Source organism: Arachis hypogaea, chromosome 16, assembly GCF_003086295.3.
Source record: "Arachis hypogaea cultivar Tifrunner chromosome 16, arahy.Tifrunner.gnm2.J5K5, whole genome shotgun sequence".
NCBI classification, from domain to species: domain Eukaryota; kingdom Viridiplantae; phylum Streptophyta; class Magnoliopsida; order Fabales; family Fabaceae; genus Arachis; species Arachis hypogaea.
In genome coordinates this window covers 117,288,238-117,305,627 of record NC_092051.1, presented here as the reverse complement: position 1 = coordinate 117,305,627, position 17,390 = coordinate 117,288,238, and the positions used below count along the sequence as shown (strand labels likewise).

The window sequence follows — 17,390 nt, the reverse complement described above, 5'->3', positions numbered from 1 at the left end:
CTCTAGATGAGCCTCAGAGTCCTTTGGTTCCTCAGAGGGAAGCTCCTTATTGATCACTGGACGTCCCAGGAGGTCTTCCTCCTTGGAATTCACGTCCTCTCCTTCCCTTACAGGTTCGGCCATGGCGCTTATGTCAATGGCCTTGCACTCTCCTTTTGGGTTCTCTTCTGTATTGCTTGGGAGAGTACTGGGAGGGATTTCAGTGATCCTTTTACTCAGCTGGCCCACTTGTGCTTCCAAATTTCTAATGGAAGACCTTGTTTCATTCATGAAACTTACAGTGGCCTTAGATAGATCAGAGACTAAATTTGCTAAATTAGAAGTATTTTGTTCAGAGTTCTCTGTCTGTTGCTGAGTGGATGATGGAAAAGGCTTGCTATTGCTAAACCTGTTTCTTCCACCATTGTTAAAGCCTTGTTGAGGCTTTTGATCCTTCCATGAGAGATTTGGATGATTTCTCCATGATGGATTATAGGTGTTTCCATATGGTTCACCCATGTAATTCACCTCTGCTATTGCAGGGTTCTCAGGATCATAAGCTTCTTCTTCATAAGAAGCCTCTTGAGTACTGTTGGATGCAGCTTGCATTCCATTCAGACTCTGAGAAATCATATTGACTTGCTGAGTCAATATTTTGTTCTGAGCCAATATGGCATTCAGAGTATCAACTTCAAGAACTCCCTTCTTCATAGGCGTCCCATTATTCACAGGATTCCTCTCAGAAGTGTACATGAACTGGTTATTAGCAACCATGTCAATGAGTTCTTGAGCTTCTGCAGGCGTTTTCTTTAGGTGAATGGATCCACCTGCAGAAGTATCCAATGACATTTTAGCTAAGTCAGACAGACCATCATAGAATATATCCAGGATGGTCCATTCTGAAAGCATGTCAGTAGGACACTTTTTGGTCAGTCCTTTGTATCTCTCCCAAGCTTCATAGAGGGATTCACCTTCCTTCTGTCTGAAGGTTTGGACATCCACTCTAAGCTTACTAAGCTTTTGAGGAGGAAAGAACTTGGCTAAGAAAGCCTTGACCAGCTTATCCCAAGAGTTCAGGCTGTCTCTGGGTTGAGAGTCCAACCAGATTCTAGCTCTGTCTCTTACAGCAAAAGGGAAAAGCATGAGCCTGTAGACTTCAGGATCTACTCCATTAGTCTTAACAGTATCACATATCTGCAAGAATTCAGTTAAGAACTGAAAAGGATCTTCAGATGGAAGTCCATGAAACTTGCAGTTCTGCTGCATCAGAGAAACTAATTGAGGTTTAAGCTCAAAGTTGTTTGCTCCAATGGCAGGAAAGGAGATGCTTCTTCCATGTAAATTGGAATTAGGTGCAGTGAAGTCACCAAACATTCTCCTTGCATTATTATTATTTTCGGCTGCCATCTCCTCTTCCTGTTCGAAAATTTCTGAAAGGTTATCTCTGGATTGTTGTAATTTAGCTTCTCTTAATTTCCCTTTCAGAATCCTTTCAGGTTCTGGATCTGCTTCAACAAGAATGTTCTTGTCCTTGCTCCTGCTCATATGAAAAGAGAGAACAGAAAAATTAACAATAATAGGAGTCCTTTTTACCACAGCATAGAGGTCCCTTGTTGTTAGTAGAAGAAAGGAAGAAGAGAAAATCTGAACTCAGAGAGATGGGGTTCGGATTTTTGGTGAGTGAGGGAAAGATGTTAGTCTATCAATAAACAAATAGAAGAAGATGAGAGCGGGAAGAGAATTTTCGAAAATAATTTTTGAAAAAGAGTTAGTGATTTTCGAAAATGGTTTTTGAAAAAGGTTAAAAAAAATTTTTTTCGAAAATTAAAATAAAAATTAAAATAATTAATTAATTAAAAAAGAATTTTTGAAAAAGAGGGAAGAGATTTTCGAAAATGAGAGGGAGAGAGTTAGTTAGGTAGTTTTGAAAAAGATAAGAAACAAACAAAAAGTTGGTTAGTTAGTTGAAACAAATTTTGAAAAGATAAGAAGTTAGGAAGTTAGAAAAGATATTTTGAAATCATATTTTTGAAAAAGATAAGATAAGAAGATATTTTTGAAAAGATATGATTGAAATTAGTTTTTGAAAAAGATTTGATTTTTAAAATCACAATTAATGACTTGATTCACAAGAAATCACAAGATATGATTCTAGAACTCAAAGTTTGAATCTTTCTTAACAAGTAAGTAACAAACTTAAAATTTTTGAATCAAAACATTAATTGTCATTGTTATTTTCGAAAATAACTAAGAATTTTGAAAAAGATTTGATTTTTGAAAAAGATTTTGAAAAAGATAAGATTTTCAACTTGAAAATTTGATTTGACTCATAAGAAACAATTTGATTTTAAAAAATTTTTGAAAAAGTCAACCCAAATTTTCGAATTTGATGAGAGAAAAAGGGAAAGATATTTTTTTTTTTTTTGATTTTTGAATTTTTATGATGCAAGAGAAAAACACTAAAATGATGCAATGCATGAAATTTTTAAATCAAAACATGTGATGCATGCAAGAATGCTATGAATGTCAAGATGAACACCAAGAACACTATGAATGTCAAGATGAACATCATAGACAATTTTAAAAAATTTTAATGCAAAGAAAATATGCAAGACACCAAACTTAGAATTCTTTAATGCTTACGCACTAGGAATTCAAGAATGCATATGAAAAACAAGAAAAGACACAAAACAAAAAATCATCAAGATCAAACAAGGAGACTTACCAAGAACAACTTGAAGATCATGAAGAACACTATGAATGCATGAATTTTCGAAAAAAATGCAAGGTGAGTATGCAATTGACACCAAACTTATGATATGACTCAAGACTCAAACAAGAAACACAAAAATATTTTTTATTTTTATGATTTTCTAATTTTTTTGTATATTTTTTTTCGAAAATTAATTGAAAAAGAAAAATAAGGATTCCAAAATTTTTAATATGAATTCCAGGAATCTTATACTCTTTAGTCTAAAGCTCTAATCAAAGGGTCAGGCATGGCTTAATAGCCAGCCAAGCTTTAGTATGCAATTACATCCATTGAGGTGATTAGTTGAAGACCAATCCCAAAGGGGTTTGGATATGGCTTTACAGCCAGACAGGATTCAACATGTTACCATGAAACACTAGAATTCATTCTTAAAAATTTTGAAGCCATAGAATAATTTATTTTTGAAAACATTTTTTTTTTAAAAACTCTTTTTTTTTTCGAAAACAAAGGAAAAATTTTTGAAAGATTTTTTTTTTAAAAATTTTTGAAAAGAAAATGAAAAGAAAGTTACCCAATCTGAGCAACAAGATGAACCGTCAGTTGTCCAAACTCAAACAATCCCCGGCAACGGCGCCAAAAACTTGGTGTTGTTGCCGGGATTGGGATCTCAGATGATTCTTGGCGCCAAACAGGAACAATTAAGTCCCCGGCAACGGCGCCAAAAACTTGGTGCATGAAATTGTGATCTCCAGGCTCGAACAAATCCTGGTAATGGCTCCAAAGCTTGGTGCTCTGATCTTAATTCATAATTGTCACAACTTCGATACAACTAACCAGCAAGTGCACTGGGTCGTCCAAGTAATACCTTACGTGAGTAAGGGTCGAATCCCACGGAGATTGTTGGTATGAAGCAAGCTATGGTCACCTTGTAAATCTCAGTTAGGCAGATATAAAGTGATGAAGATGTTTTCGAATATTATATAATAAAATAGGGATAGAGATACTTATGTAATTCATTGGTAGGAATTTCAGGTAAGCGAATGGAGATGCTTTTCGTTTTTCTGAACCTCTGCTTTCCTGCTATCTTCATCCAATCAGTCTCATTCCTTTCCATGGCTGGCTTTATGTGATACATCACCACTGTCAATGGCTACTTTCGGTCATCTCACGGGAAAATGATCCAATGCCCTGTCACGGCACGGCTAATCGTCTGGAGGCATCACCCTTGTCAATGGCTTCATCTTATCCTCTCAGTGAATAATATGCTCACGCACCCTGTCATGGCACGGCTATTCATCTGTCGGTTCTCGATCATGCTGGAATAGGATTTACTATCCTTTTGCGTTTGTCACTAACGCCCTGCAATCGCGAGTTAGGAGCTCGTCACAGTCATCCAATCATTGAATCCTACTCGGAATACCACAGACAAGGTTTAGACCTTCCGGATTCTCTTGAATGCCGCCATCATTCTAGCTTACGCCACGAATATTCTGGTTAGGAGATCTAAGAGATATTCATTCTAGCTTATTTCATGTAGAACGGAAGTGTTTGTCAGGCACGTGTTCATAAGGGAGAAGGATGATGAGCGTCACACATAATCATCACCTTCATCATGTTCTTGGGTGCGAATGGATATCTTAGAAGAGAAATAAGAAGAATTGAATAGAAAACAGTAGTACTTTGCATTAATCTTTTAGGAACAGCAGAGCTCCACACCTTAATCTATGGAGTGTAGAAACTCTACCGTTGAAAATATATAAGTGAAAGGTCCAGGCATGGCCGAGATGGCCAGCCCCCTAAAACATGATCAAAGGATCATAAGGTAATCCAAAGATGCCTAATACAATAGTAAGAGGTCCTATTTATAATAAACTAGCTACTAGGGTTTACATGAGTGAGTAATTGATGCATAAATCCACTTCCTGGGCCCACTTGGTGTGTGTTTGGGCTGAGCTTAAGTGTAGCACGTGCAAAGGCCATTTGTGGAGTTGAACGCCAGTTTCTGTGCCAGTTTGGGCGTTCAACTCTGGTTTTGGATCCTTTTCTGGCGTTGGACGCCAGATTTGGGCAGAAGGCTGGCGTTGAACGCCAGTTTACGTCATCAATTCTTGGCCAAAGTATGGACTATTATATATTGCTGGAAAGCCCTGGATGTCTACTTTCCAACTCAATTGGAAGCGCGCCATTTCGAGTTCTGTAGCTCCAAAAAATCCACTTTGAGTGCAGGGAGGTCAGAATCCAACAGCATCAGCAGTCCTTCTTCAACCTCTGAATCTGATTTCTGCTCAAGTCCCTCAATTTCAGCCAGAAAATACCTGAAATCACAGAAAAACACACAAACTCATAGTAAAGTCCAGAAATGTGAATTTAACACAAAATCTATTAAAAACATCCCTAAAAGTAACTAGATCCTACTAAAAACATACTAAAAACAATGTCAAAAAGCGTATAAATTATCCGCTCATCAATTGCTCACGATTGCTCGTGGTGATCCAAAGCGACAAATAATATGGTTTCTCACAAAGGAAACAACAGTGTTAGCATCATCATTGTGGGTAGGAATTGCTTCCACCCATTTAGAAACATAATCCACAGCTAACAATATATAAAAATAATCATTAGAATTTGGAAATGGACCCATGAAGTCAATGCTCCAAACATCAAAAATTTCACAGAAAAGCATATATTGTTGAGGCATCTCATCCCTTCTGGATATATTACCAAATTTTTGGCATGGGAGACAGGATTTACAAAACTCAGCAGCATCTCTAAAAAGAGTAGGCCACCAGAATCCACAGTCTAAGATCTTTCTAGCTGTTCGTTGAGAGCCAAAATGCCCTCCACTCTCAGATGAGTGACAGGCCTCTAAAATGGACTGGAATTCTGATTGAGACACACACCGTCTAATTACCTGGTCAGCGCCACATCTCCATAAATATGGGTCATCCCATATATAATATTTAGACTTGCTTTTCAGCTTGTCTCTTTGATGCTTAGAAAAGTTTGGAGGAAAGGTGCGGCTAACTAGATAATTAGCTACAAGCACATACCAAGGGACTATCTCAGATACTGCTTGCAGGTTATCAAATGGGAAATTATCAGCTATAGGAGTAGGGTCATCTGTAATGTGCTCAAGGCGACTAAGGTGGTCCGCCACTAAATTTTGGTTACCACTCCTATCTTTAATTTCTAAATCAAATTCTTGTAATAGCAATATCCAACGTATAAGCCTTGGTTTGGACTCCTTTTTAGCTAACAGATACTTTAGAGCTGCGTGGTCTGAGTACACTACTACCTTCGTACCAAGTAGATAGGCTCGGAATTTATCCATAGCGAAAACAATAGCAAGAAGCTCTTTCTCAGTAGTAGTATAATTAGACTGAGCGGCATTTAAAGTCTTAGACGCATAAGCAATAACAAAAGGATCCTTACCTTCACGCTGAGCCAGTGCTACTCCTACTGCATGGTTGGAAGCATCACACATAATTTCAAATGGTTGGCTCCAGTCTGGTCCTCTTACAATTGGAGCTTGAGTTAGTGTGGTTTTCATCTTATCAAATGCTTGTTTGCAATCCTCACTGAACTCGAACTCAATATCCTTCTGCAGTAATCTGGATAAGGGAAGTGCTACCTTACTAAAGTCCTTGATAAATCTCCTGTAAAAACCTGCATGGCCAAGGAACGAACGGACTTCCCTCACAAAGGAGGGGTAAGGTAAACTAGAAATAACATTCACCTTTGCTGGGTCTACAGAAATGCCATTATTAGATACCACATGTCCTAATACAATCCTTTGTTTTACCATAAAATGACATTTTTCAAAATTCAATACAAGGTTTGTATTAACACATCTATCTAATACTCTAGATAATCCATCTAAGCAAAGGCTAAAAGAATCACCATAAATTCTAAAATCATCCATAAAAACCTCCATACAGTCCTCAATGAGATCAGAGAAAAGACTCATCATGCACCGTTGAAAAGTAGCTGGTGCATTACACAAGTCAAAGGGCATTCTCTTGTAAGCATAAGTCCCAAAAGGACATGTAAAAGTGGTCTTTTCCTGATCCTCAGGAGCTATATGAATCTGGAAATAACCTGTGTAACCATCTAAAAAACAATAATATGATTTACCTGACAGGCGATCCAGCATTTGATCAATGAATGGAAGTGGGTAGTGATCCTTACGGGTGGCTTGGTTGAGACGCCTGTAATCAATGCAGACTCTCCAAGTGTTCTGAACTCTAGTTGCTATGAGCTCTCCATGCTCATTCTTCACTGTAGTGACTCCAGACTTCTTGGGCACCACTTGTACTGGGCTAACCCATTCACTATCTGAAATGCGATAGATGATACCTGCTTCCAATAGTCTGGTCACTTCCTTTTTGACAACTTCCAAGATAGTGGGATTCAATCTTCTTTGGGGTTGACGGACAGGTCTTGCTCCCTCTTCTAAAAATATTCTATGCTCACATACTTGAGGGTTGATGCCTACTATGTCTGCCAAACTCCACCCAATTGCCTTCTTGTGCCTCCTCAGTACATCAAGTAACTGCTCTTCTTGTTGAGAAGTGAGTTCCCTTGCAATGATAACTAGAAACTTCTGCTCATCTTCAAGATAAGCATATTTGAGATGTGGAGGAAGAGGTTTTAATTCCAACTTCTGATCATGGGCAGGCTCTGGATTATCTGGAGCTTGTGAAAATGCCGAAGTGCTCTCATTGTTAGTCAAGAGGGTCCCCACACTTGGACCTTGTCCAGTGTGCCTCTCTTCTAACTCTTCTTTGTGAACTTCAGCTACAGTTTTATCTATGACATCACACTGGAAGATAGAATGATCTTCTAGAGGGTTGTTTATGACTCCATTCAGATAGAAGATTACTATTCGGCCATCTATTTCAAAAGAGTATGTTCCTGAAAAAGCATCCAATTTGAATTTCGATGTCTTCAGGAATGGTCTTCCAAGTAGGATTGATGATGGCTTATCTGAGTCAATATGGGGCATCTCCAAGATATAAAAATCAGTGGGAAATGTAAGCCCTTTAATGTTCACTAAAACATCTTCAGCAACTCCAGCCATTGTAATAATGCTTTTATCTGCTAACACAAAACGAGCTGCCGACCTTTTTAAGGGAGGGAGCCTCAAAATATCATATATAGACAAAGGCATTATACTAACACATGCTCCTAAATCACACATGCAATCATAAATCACTACACCACCAATAGTACAACTAACTATACAAGGACCTTGGTCACTACACTTTTCAGGTAATCCTCCCATTAAAGCAGATATGGAACTACCTAAAGGAATAGTTTCTAATTCATTAATTTTGTCTTTATGTATACATAAATCTTTTAGAAACTTGGCATATTTAGGTACCTGTTGAATAACATCAAAAAGAGGAACAGTTACCTCAACCTTTTTGAATATTTCCACCATTTTGGGATCGGGTTCCAGCTGCTTCCTGGGCTTCCTTGCAAGTTGTGGAAATGGAATGGGAGTGGTGTTTTCTGCAGTGTCTGCGCTTTTTGGTGCTTTCTCCAGTGGTTGGGCTTCTTCTTTTTCAGCTATTTCCTGTATGTCCCCTTCCTCTTCATCATCTTCTATCTCTACTACCTCTTCAGCTGAGGTGTGTTCTGGTGAGCTTGGCTCCTCCTGATTCCTCTCCTGCAGTGTGGTTCCAGACCTTAGGGTGATGGCATTAATGCCTCCCTTTGGATTGGGTAATGGTTGAGAGGGGATTCCAGTGGAGCTCGAAGGTTGGTTACTGGAATTTTGCATTGATCCTATCTGTGAGGCGAGAGCTTGTACTGCAGAGGTCAGACCATTTAGAGTGGCACTAAGGTTGTTTTCCATGGCCTGTTGTCTCCTATCAATAGAATGTAGTAACTCATCATTAGGAGATGAAGAAGGATAAGTGATTTGAGAGGGCTGTTGTTGGGTATTCTGTGGTCCTTGGGATTGCCTCAGGTGAGGTGCTCTGTAAGGTTGGTTCTGTTGCCTGTTGTTGTTATTATTCCACCTCTGATTTCTCTGATTATCTCTGCCTCCTCTGTTATTGTTGTCCCTCCAATTCTGGTTAGAATTATCCTGCCATCCATGGTTATGATTTCCACCTTGATTGTACCCTTGGTTGGGGCGGTCATAGAAGTTATGAGTGGATGCCACCATGTTGTCTTCCTGCTGGAGTTGCAAGCATTCATCAGTATAATGGCTATAATCAGCACAAATTCCGCAGATTCTCTGTGGGACTAACTGTTGGCTTTGCTGTGCTGGAGAAGGTTGAGCTTGCTGAACTTCTTGTTGATTTAATTGCATCTGCTTTAGCAAGTTGGTCATTTCACAGATACTCTGAGCTAGAGCAGCAGTCTCTCTGCTAGAGGATACTTTTGTGACGGCTTTTGAACGGCCTTATTTCTGCCTGTGGTTCCTAGTAGATTCAGCTAAGTCACTGATCAATTGCCATGACTCATCAGTGGTCTTGTACTTCTTCATAGACCCATTGCTAGCACTTTCCAATGTGGTCTTATCTTGGGGCCTCATGCCCTGTGTGATATAGCTGAGTAACACTATCTTGTCAATCCTGTGGTGGGGGCATGCTTCCAGAATATTATTGAAGCACTCCCAGTATTCAAAGAGAGTCTCGTTGTCATCTTAAACAATCGTGGAAATGTCTTTCCTCAGTTTATCAGTAACTTTAGATGGAAAGAATTTTTTCAAAAATTCTTTTCTGAGTGTATCCCAGTTGGATACATTTGCTAGGGGTTGAGTGTAGTACCACTCTCTTGCTTTTCCCTCAAGAGAAAACGGAATAGCTTTCAGCAAAATTGAAGTTTCATCTGCACCATCACGCCTGACAGTAGAACAGGCTGCTTGGAAATCTCTCAGGTGCTTGATAGGCTCTTGAGCAGGTAAGCCATGAAACTTGGGCATCAAATTGAGCAGTGCGGTCTTTATTTCAAAATCTGTAGCCACCGCTGGGTGATGCGCTTGAAACGGTTGCATTGTAAAATCAGGGGCTCCTTCCTCCTGGATAGTAATTCTCCTAGGTTCTGCCGCCATGTTACTTGTACGTAAATCAACCGAATCAGTAGAACGGGAGCTGGTTTCTTCCTCAAATGGCATTTCGAATCCGCCCTCAGAGAGGACTAACCGACGCCGAGCTAGCCTTATTCGTGAAATAGTCCTTTCAATTTCAGGATCGAATATTGGCAAGCTTGGATCAAGAAGTGAACGCGTCATCTGACGAAAGAAACATGCAGCTCATAGTAGCAAAATAAAATAAAATGCAAATAAATAAATTCTAATTAATAACTTTAGCACTCTATTGCAACTCCCCGACAACGGCGCCAAAAATTGATGCGGGCAGAAATTGGCGAATTAAAAATTGTTAATTTATATACGTTGCAAGTATAGTTCTTAACTCACCAGAAATCTACCAATCAATTTAGAAAGATGTCACAGAAATTTAAAATTAAAATACTGAGAGTATGAATCCCAGGTCGTCTCCCAACGAGTTGTAGAAAAGTGTGCTATTTTATTAATCAGAATATTTTCAAAAAGGTTTTGGTTGAATGATAGAAAATTAAATTAGAGAATTTATATAGATTTAAATAAAAGCCTTGACTGGGAGTTGATTACATGGAAGCCCTATTCTTGATGGAATACTCTCAAGATTAATTGACAATTGAGAGTTATTTCGTGTAGTTATCCCTTACTAAGTAGGGGAAGGTCAAACAAGTTGGAATGCCGTTCTATCCACAAGTCCCAATCCACTCTTGGGAGGATTGGTGTCAGGAACTAGAGGGCAAACCAACAATAACCCAATTACAATCTTCCTCTTAAACCTTCCAACTCAAGGGTTCCTTTCAATCAACTCCCTATCAATTTAGGGAACTACTCACTCATTGTAAATGTAAAATTCATAGCATATGAAAAAGAATTAAAGAAAGACATTGTAAATAAAAATCAAAATAGTTAATTAAAAATAAAAGTGATCCTTGTATTAAATAATCCTAAAAATATTCCAATGGTAAAATTAAATAAAGCAAAGAACATGGAAGAGTAAACCAAGTAAAGAAAACGAACTAGAATGACGAAGTCTTGATGAGGTAATAACTCTTCTCAATATCCCAATGCAAAAGCAAGAGAAAATTTAAAATCCTAAAAACTATGAATGTGTAGAGAGAAAACCTAGAGGAGGAGTAAAACTAGATCTAAAAAAAAACAGTGTGTAATGAATGTTGTTCTTAGTTTCTGCATGTTCTCTGGCTCTAGTCTGCTGATCTGGACCGAAAACTGGGTCAAAATAGGGTCCAAAATCGCCCCCAGCGAATTCTGCAGATTATGCAGATCGCGCATGTCACGCAATCGCGTCGTCCATGCGGACGTGTCATTCGCGTTTTTCCCTGCCACGCGTTCGCGTCGTCCACGCCTTTGCGTCACTTGTGCTTTTCCATTCCGCGCGGTCGCGTGAGCCATGCGGCCGTGTCACTGCGATTTCTCCTCTTCCGCGCAGTTGCGTGAGCCATGCGGCCGCGTCACTTCTCGCTGGTTATCTCCTCAAATTCTTGTGTTCCTTCCATTTTCGCTAGCTTCCTTTCCAATCTCCAACTCATTCATGCCCTATAAAGCCTGAAATGCTTAACACACAGATCACGCCATCGAATGGAATAAAGGAGAATTAAAATGCATAATTAAAAGTCCCTAGGAAGCAGTTTTCAATCATATAATAATTTCAGGAAGGAAATATAAATGCATGCTAAATTAATGAATAAGTGGGTAAAGATCATGATAAAACCACACAATTAAATACAATATAAACCATAAAATAGTGGTTTATAAATGGTCTTGGGCTAAGGGCAGGAAAGCTTCACATTGAGGTGAAAATTGAGGTTCATAGTTTGGGAGAAAGGTTGTATGTGTGGGAGGTGACTCATGTTGGCAAGTGTTTAGAGGTGGTATGTAAGAAGGTGTATGGTGGTGGTGGTATGGTGTTTGAAAATATGGTGATTGAGGGTTATGTTGGGGGTATGGATCATAGGTATATGGTGGTAGAAGTGCATAACCATAGTGAAATCCACCATATCCTTGGTTTGGATATGCGTATTGGGGATAGTTTGGTTCATTGTAATATAGAGGAGGTGGCTCCTTCCAAAATTGATGCTCCAATCCCATGATGCAATCCAAAATTGAGGTTATCAAGCCCTACAAAATAAGCACAACCAAACTCCAAACCAAGAGGGTGATAACTCATAGAGAAAATAGAAAATAAAAACTAAATACATCAAGTAACAAAAGAAAAAAAATCCTAATTAATAGAAAAACAAGCAAACAACCCAAAAAGTATCTATTCACACTATTCACATATTTACAACAACCAAAATATAGTACTCATGACGCTAGTTCTCCGGCAACGGCGCCAAAATTTGACGACGACCAAAAGCATGGGTTTGAATTTTCACACTAAAAATAGAATTTGTTCGTTGCAAGTATAGTCTAAACCCAATAATTGATCATCAATCAAATTATTATCCTAAAGATGTCACAATCAACACAAAATAACCGGGAATTTTAAATCCCGGGTCACCTTCCCTAAGAACTAATGCCGATGAGCGCATGCAGTTTTGGTTGTGAGAATCAAAAGGGTTTTCAATGATAAGAAAGCAATAAAGAAATAAAGAGATAAAAGAACAAGCCAAAATTGCAATTAATAAAGTAATAAAGGAATTAAATATGTATGTAATATGGACAAGTAAAACTATAAAGTGATTGAAAAGTGGTTTAAAGCATAAATGAACCCTTAACTTGGGATGAGTTAAGGAATCCCTTCCTTGCCATAACCACAACTATGATAATTATGATGGATTAATCTCACTAAGTCAACCCTCATATCGGAGAATAAGTTAAATGAGCATAAGTATTCTTAACCCACAAATCCTAGCTTGCTTGCTAATTACCTTAGCAACAAATTAGCGTTAGTGGGAACAAGCGCAATTAACAACCCAAGAATTATCACTAAATGTTGGACATTATGGCTCCAGTAATCCATAAACTCATTTTTCCCAAGCCAAGGGGTGGAAATTACCCCATAATCAAAATTGGCATTTCATCAAACACATAGTGGGCATAAACATAAAACATGGCAAAATTGGGAAAATAATAAAAGCTATGAACCACAAATGATAACAAGCAACCAAAGTAACTCAACAAACATGAAATAAGCATCAAACATCAAATTCATAAACCAAAACTCAAAATTGCAAAGCTATGTATATCTTGACAAGAGAAATTGAAATAGATGAAAGTATAGAACAAGTAATGTAATTAAAAGAGAAATTAAAGGAATACTTACAATGAAATTGCTAGAATCCAAAATCAAACTTGAAGTATAAAATTCTATAAACCCTAATTAAAACCCTAAGAGAGAATTACCTAATCTACACTACTCTTACTCCTACTATGTGTTTCTACCCTACAAGTGAGCTCTCTTTTAAAAGGTGTTGAATTTCCCTTCATATAGCACTCCAATTCAGCCTTCAAGCCTTCCAAAATGGGCCAAAAGGCCTTAGAAAATATGTTGCACGTGTTTCATTAATGAAATCACGTGTTGGGTCCTGTGCGGATGCACAGACGTGTGCGTCCGCACACTCGGCTGAAAGTTGACTTGTGCATACGCACAGGTGCTTGTGCGCATGCACACATAGAAATCCTCGCTTGTGTGCACGCACGCAGGGTTGTGCGCACGCACACTTCGCTGTGTGTGCTTTTCCTTGTTTTCTTCATGTTTTCTCCCTTGTACATGCTTTCTTCCACTTTTACCAAACCATTCTTGCCTCTAGGACCTGAAATCACTCAACAAACATATCACGACATCGAATGAAATAAAAGTGAGATTAAATTGCTCAATTTAAGCACAAAAAATGCATGTTTTCACATTTAGGCTCAATTTAGGGATCAAACACAAAAGTATGCTATTATGGTGCTTAAGTGTAGGTTTATGTGATGAAATCCACTCAAATCAAGCTAAAATATATCGGAAAATATGGACTCATCAGTTGTTATATAGGTTAGGTGGGAAGTTTAAGTTAATAAAAGATTCAAATTCTAGTCCACTTGACCAAATACAATCCTACCTTGACCCTAGCCCCATTACAACCTATGGATACGTCCTCATGATATTTGTATGCATGCATGAAATAATTGTTGATTGTTAGATGAAAAACAAATATTGAAAAGCATGATTAGGGGAGAATTAAGTGAATCAACCCTATACACTTGAGCGACTAGAGCGGATACACATCTGGTAAGGGTTCGATTGCTCAATTACATGTTTGCACCTATAATCATCTCTTCACTAGCAAGTTTGTAAATTATTTTGAATAACTCAATTCAATTATGGGTTTGACTTGGTTGCTATTGCCTTAGCCCTCATGTTCATCATGTTTTCTTGGAAATTGATTTACTTTGACATAGTAGATGCATTCATTTAGATAGATTGCATGTAGATAGGTTGCATTTAGGTAGTTTGCATTGAATAAATGTTGATACCCTTTGTTTCTTTCTTGAGTTTAGCATGAGGACATGCTTAGATTAAGTGTGGGGAGGTTTGATAAACCCAAATTTTGTGGTTTATCTTGTGCTTAATTTAGGGGATTTTATCAACTTTTCTCACATTTATTCAATGAAATAGCATGGTTTTGCAATTCTCCCTAAATTTGTGCTTAAGAGTGAAAACATACTTTTTAGGCCTTAAAATAGCTAAATTTAATTCACCTTAATTTCACTCGATGCCTTGATATGTTTGTTGAGTGATTTCAGGTTCATAGGGCAAGTATTGGATGGAAGAAGTGAAGAGAAAAGCATGCAAAGTGGAGAATTGATGAAGAAATGATCATTTGCATAATTGAAGGCCACGCGCACGCGTCACCCACGCGTACGCGTGAGGAGGAATTTTGGCCAACGATGCGCACGCGTCACCCGCACGAACGCGTGACGCTGATCACGTGACCTCATTAAAGTGAATTCGCTAGGGGCGATTTCTGAGCTGCCCAAGCCCAAATCCAACTCATTTCTGAGACTATTTCATGCAGAATTCAAGATGGGTCAAGGGGGAGCAATTAGATTAGCTTAGGATCATGTAGGTTAGTTTTCTAGAGAGAGAAGCTCCCTCTTCTCTCTAGAATTAGGGTTCTTAGGTTTATTTTCCTCTTAGATCTAGGTTTAATTTCTTGCTTTCATCTTGTTTCTTTTACATTTTCATGCTCTAGTAGTTCAATTCTCTAGTTTCTTCTTGTTAATTTCTCTTTTTATGCCTCTTTTTATGTTTATGAACACCCTTGTTGGATTTGGATTCCTCTTTAATGCAATTTGATGTTTGATGTTCTTTTATTGTTGATTTGAGTTGTTATTATTATTTTCTTACAATTGGTAGTTGTAGAATTTATCTTTCATTGAAATTTATTATGCTTTTATTTTATGCCTTTCAAGTGTTTGACAAAATGCTTGGTTGGATGTTATAGTAGATTTTTTAGCATTCTTGGCTTGGAAAGAGAAATTAGGCAATTTTGAGTCATTAATACCCAATTTAGATTGGTAATCTAGAGTTGTTAGTTAATATTATTTCTATTGACTCTAATCTCTTGATAATTCAATTTTAGTAAGTTGATTAGGACTTTTGGATTGAGATTAACTAGTCTTATTTGACTTTCTCCCTATGTTGAAGATTACATTGTACCTTCTTCCGATGTTGGAGATGACGAAATAGGATAAATTCTTGTTAATCATTGTATGATAATTAATAACTAGGATAGAAAGCCTACATTCTCAATCCTTGCCATGAATGTCTCTCTTTATTACTTGCTTTCTTAAATTATTTGCTTCATTCACTTGCCATTTATTTTCTTGCCTCTTTGCCAACCCGACCCCTTGGATGCCATAACCAATAATTTGCATACCTCACTGCAATTTCTTGAGAAGACGACCCAGGATTAATACTCTCGGTTATTTTTATTGGGTTGGACTTGTGACAACCAAATTAAACATTGATTTGAAGATCGATTGTCGGTTTGGGCTATGCTCACAACGAAATTATTTTGTTAAATTCCGAACTGGTATAAATCCTCTTTCACTGCTACTGCTGCTGTTGTTGTATGAAGAAATTCATGCACTTTGGAGAGTAAGGAAAGCTTGAAGATCCCATGAGTTGAGAAGTAGCAAAAAGTCTTTGTTGTTGAGCAGTTTTAGATCTGAGAAGTTCATGACACTTCTCCATCATCTCAATCTTGCTTGGAGAACCAACCATTGCAGCAGCAGCAGCACCATCAGCTTCTCCAAGTCCACCACCATGGTGGAACCTGCAGCTAGTGCCATTCTTTCAGTACTGATGCACCACTATTTCGTGGTACATCTTGTGCTTAATTGAGTGGATTTTATCCACTATTCTCACATTTATTCACAGAATTCGCACGTTTTATATTTTCCTTCCTAATTCTGTGCTATGATTAAAAACACGCTTCTTTGGCCTTAAATTTGCCAAGTTTAATCCTCTCTCATTACCATTCGATACCTTGATATGTGTGTTGAGTGATTTCAGGGTTTATAGGGCAGGAATGACGTAGAAGATGGAAAGGAAGCATGCAAAAGTGGAAGGAATACAAGAAACTGAAGGAATTGCTGAGCTGTCCAGCCTGACCTCTTGGTACTAAATCGACCATAACTTGAGCTACAGAGGTCCAAATGAGGCGGTTCTAGTTGCGTTGGAAAGCTAACATCCGGGGCTTCAAAATGATATTTAATTTACCATAGTTGCCATGCTGCTAGACGATGCGCACGCATGACAGAGCCACGTGCTGGACGTATCAGAAATTGATGGGGGCGATTTCTGGGCTATTTTTGACCTAGTTTTCGGCCCAGAAAACACAGATTAGAGGCTACAAAGTGGGGGAATCAATTCATTCATTGAATACACTTCTCATTATCATAGTTTTTAGTTTAGTTTGGGAATCTAGAGAAAAATTACTCTTCCTCTAGGTTTTCTTTTACATTCATAGATTTCTAGTTTTATGCTTTTGCTTTGGATATTGAGAAGAGTCATTACCTTCGTTGAAGTTGCTATTCTAGTTTGTTTTCTTATTCCCTTACTCTTCCATATCCTTAATCTTTTTTCAGAGTTACAATTAGATTATTTTTAGAATTCATTAATGCAAGAAGTATTTTTCCATTTAATCTTATTATTCGTTTAATTGCTTCCAATTGATCTTAATTACTATGTTCCCTTTTTACTTCTCTTATAAAACCACGAAGATGGTATTCATTTTGACAGAGTAGACTCCCAACTTGACTTGGGGGTTGATTAAAAGGAGACCCTTGAGTTGGAATGCTCAAGTGATTAGTTAAATTAGATGTTGTTGGCTAATTCTCTATTTACTAACGCTAGTCCTTCCTAAGGGAGAGGACTAGGATTTGCGAATAAGAGTTAGCTCAATCACTTGACTTTCCTTTATTTAATAAGGGTTAACTATGTGAAAATAACAACCTTTTGATACTACACTTGAGAAAATCCAACAAGGATAGAACTTCCAATTAATCATACCCCCGGTCAAGGCTTTTTATTCTGAATATATAAATCTCCTTTAATTTACATTGCTTCAATTCACAATCCTTTATTTTCCTATCTTCAACTCTCAAAATTTC

The 17,390-nt window shown here is 37.9% G+C and overlaps 1 non-coding gene across 1 annotated transcript; it reads left to right on the top strand.

The window, feature by feature from the left end:
- The first annotated feature begins 882 nt into the window (after nucleotides 1-882).
- Nucleotides 883-990, top strand: LOC112760306 (small nucleolar RNA R71). The gene has a single exon (XR_003180753.1). It is a non-coding gene; the product is annotated as a small nucleolar RNA R71 (small nucleolar RNA).
- The last annotated feature ends 16,400 nt before the right edge of the window (nucleotides 991-17,390 follow it).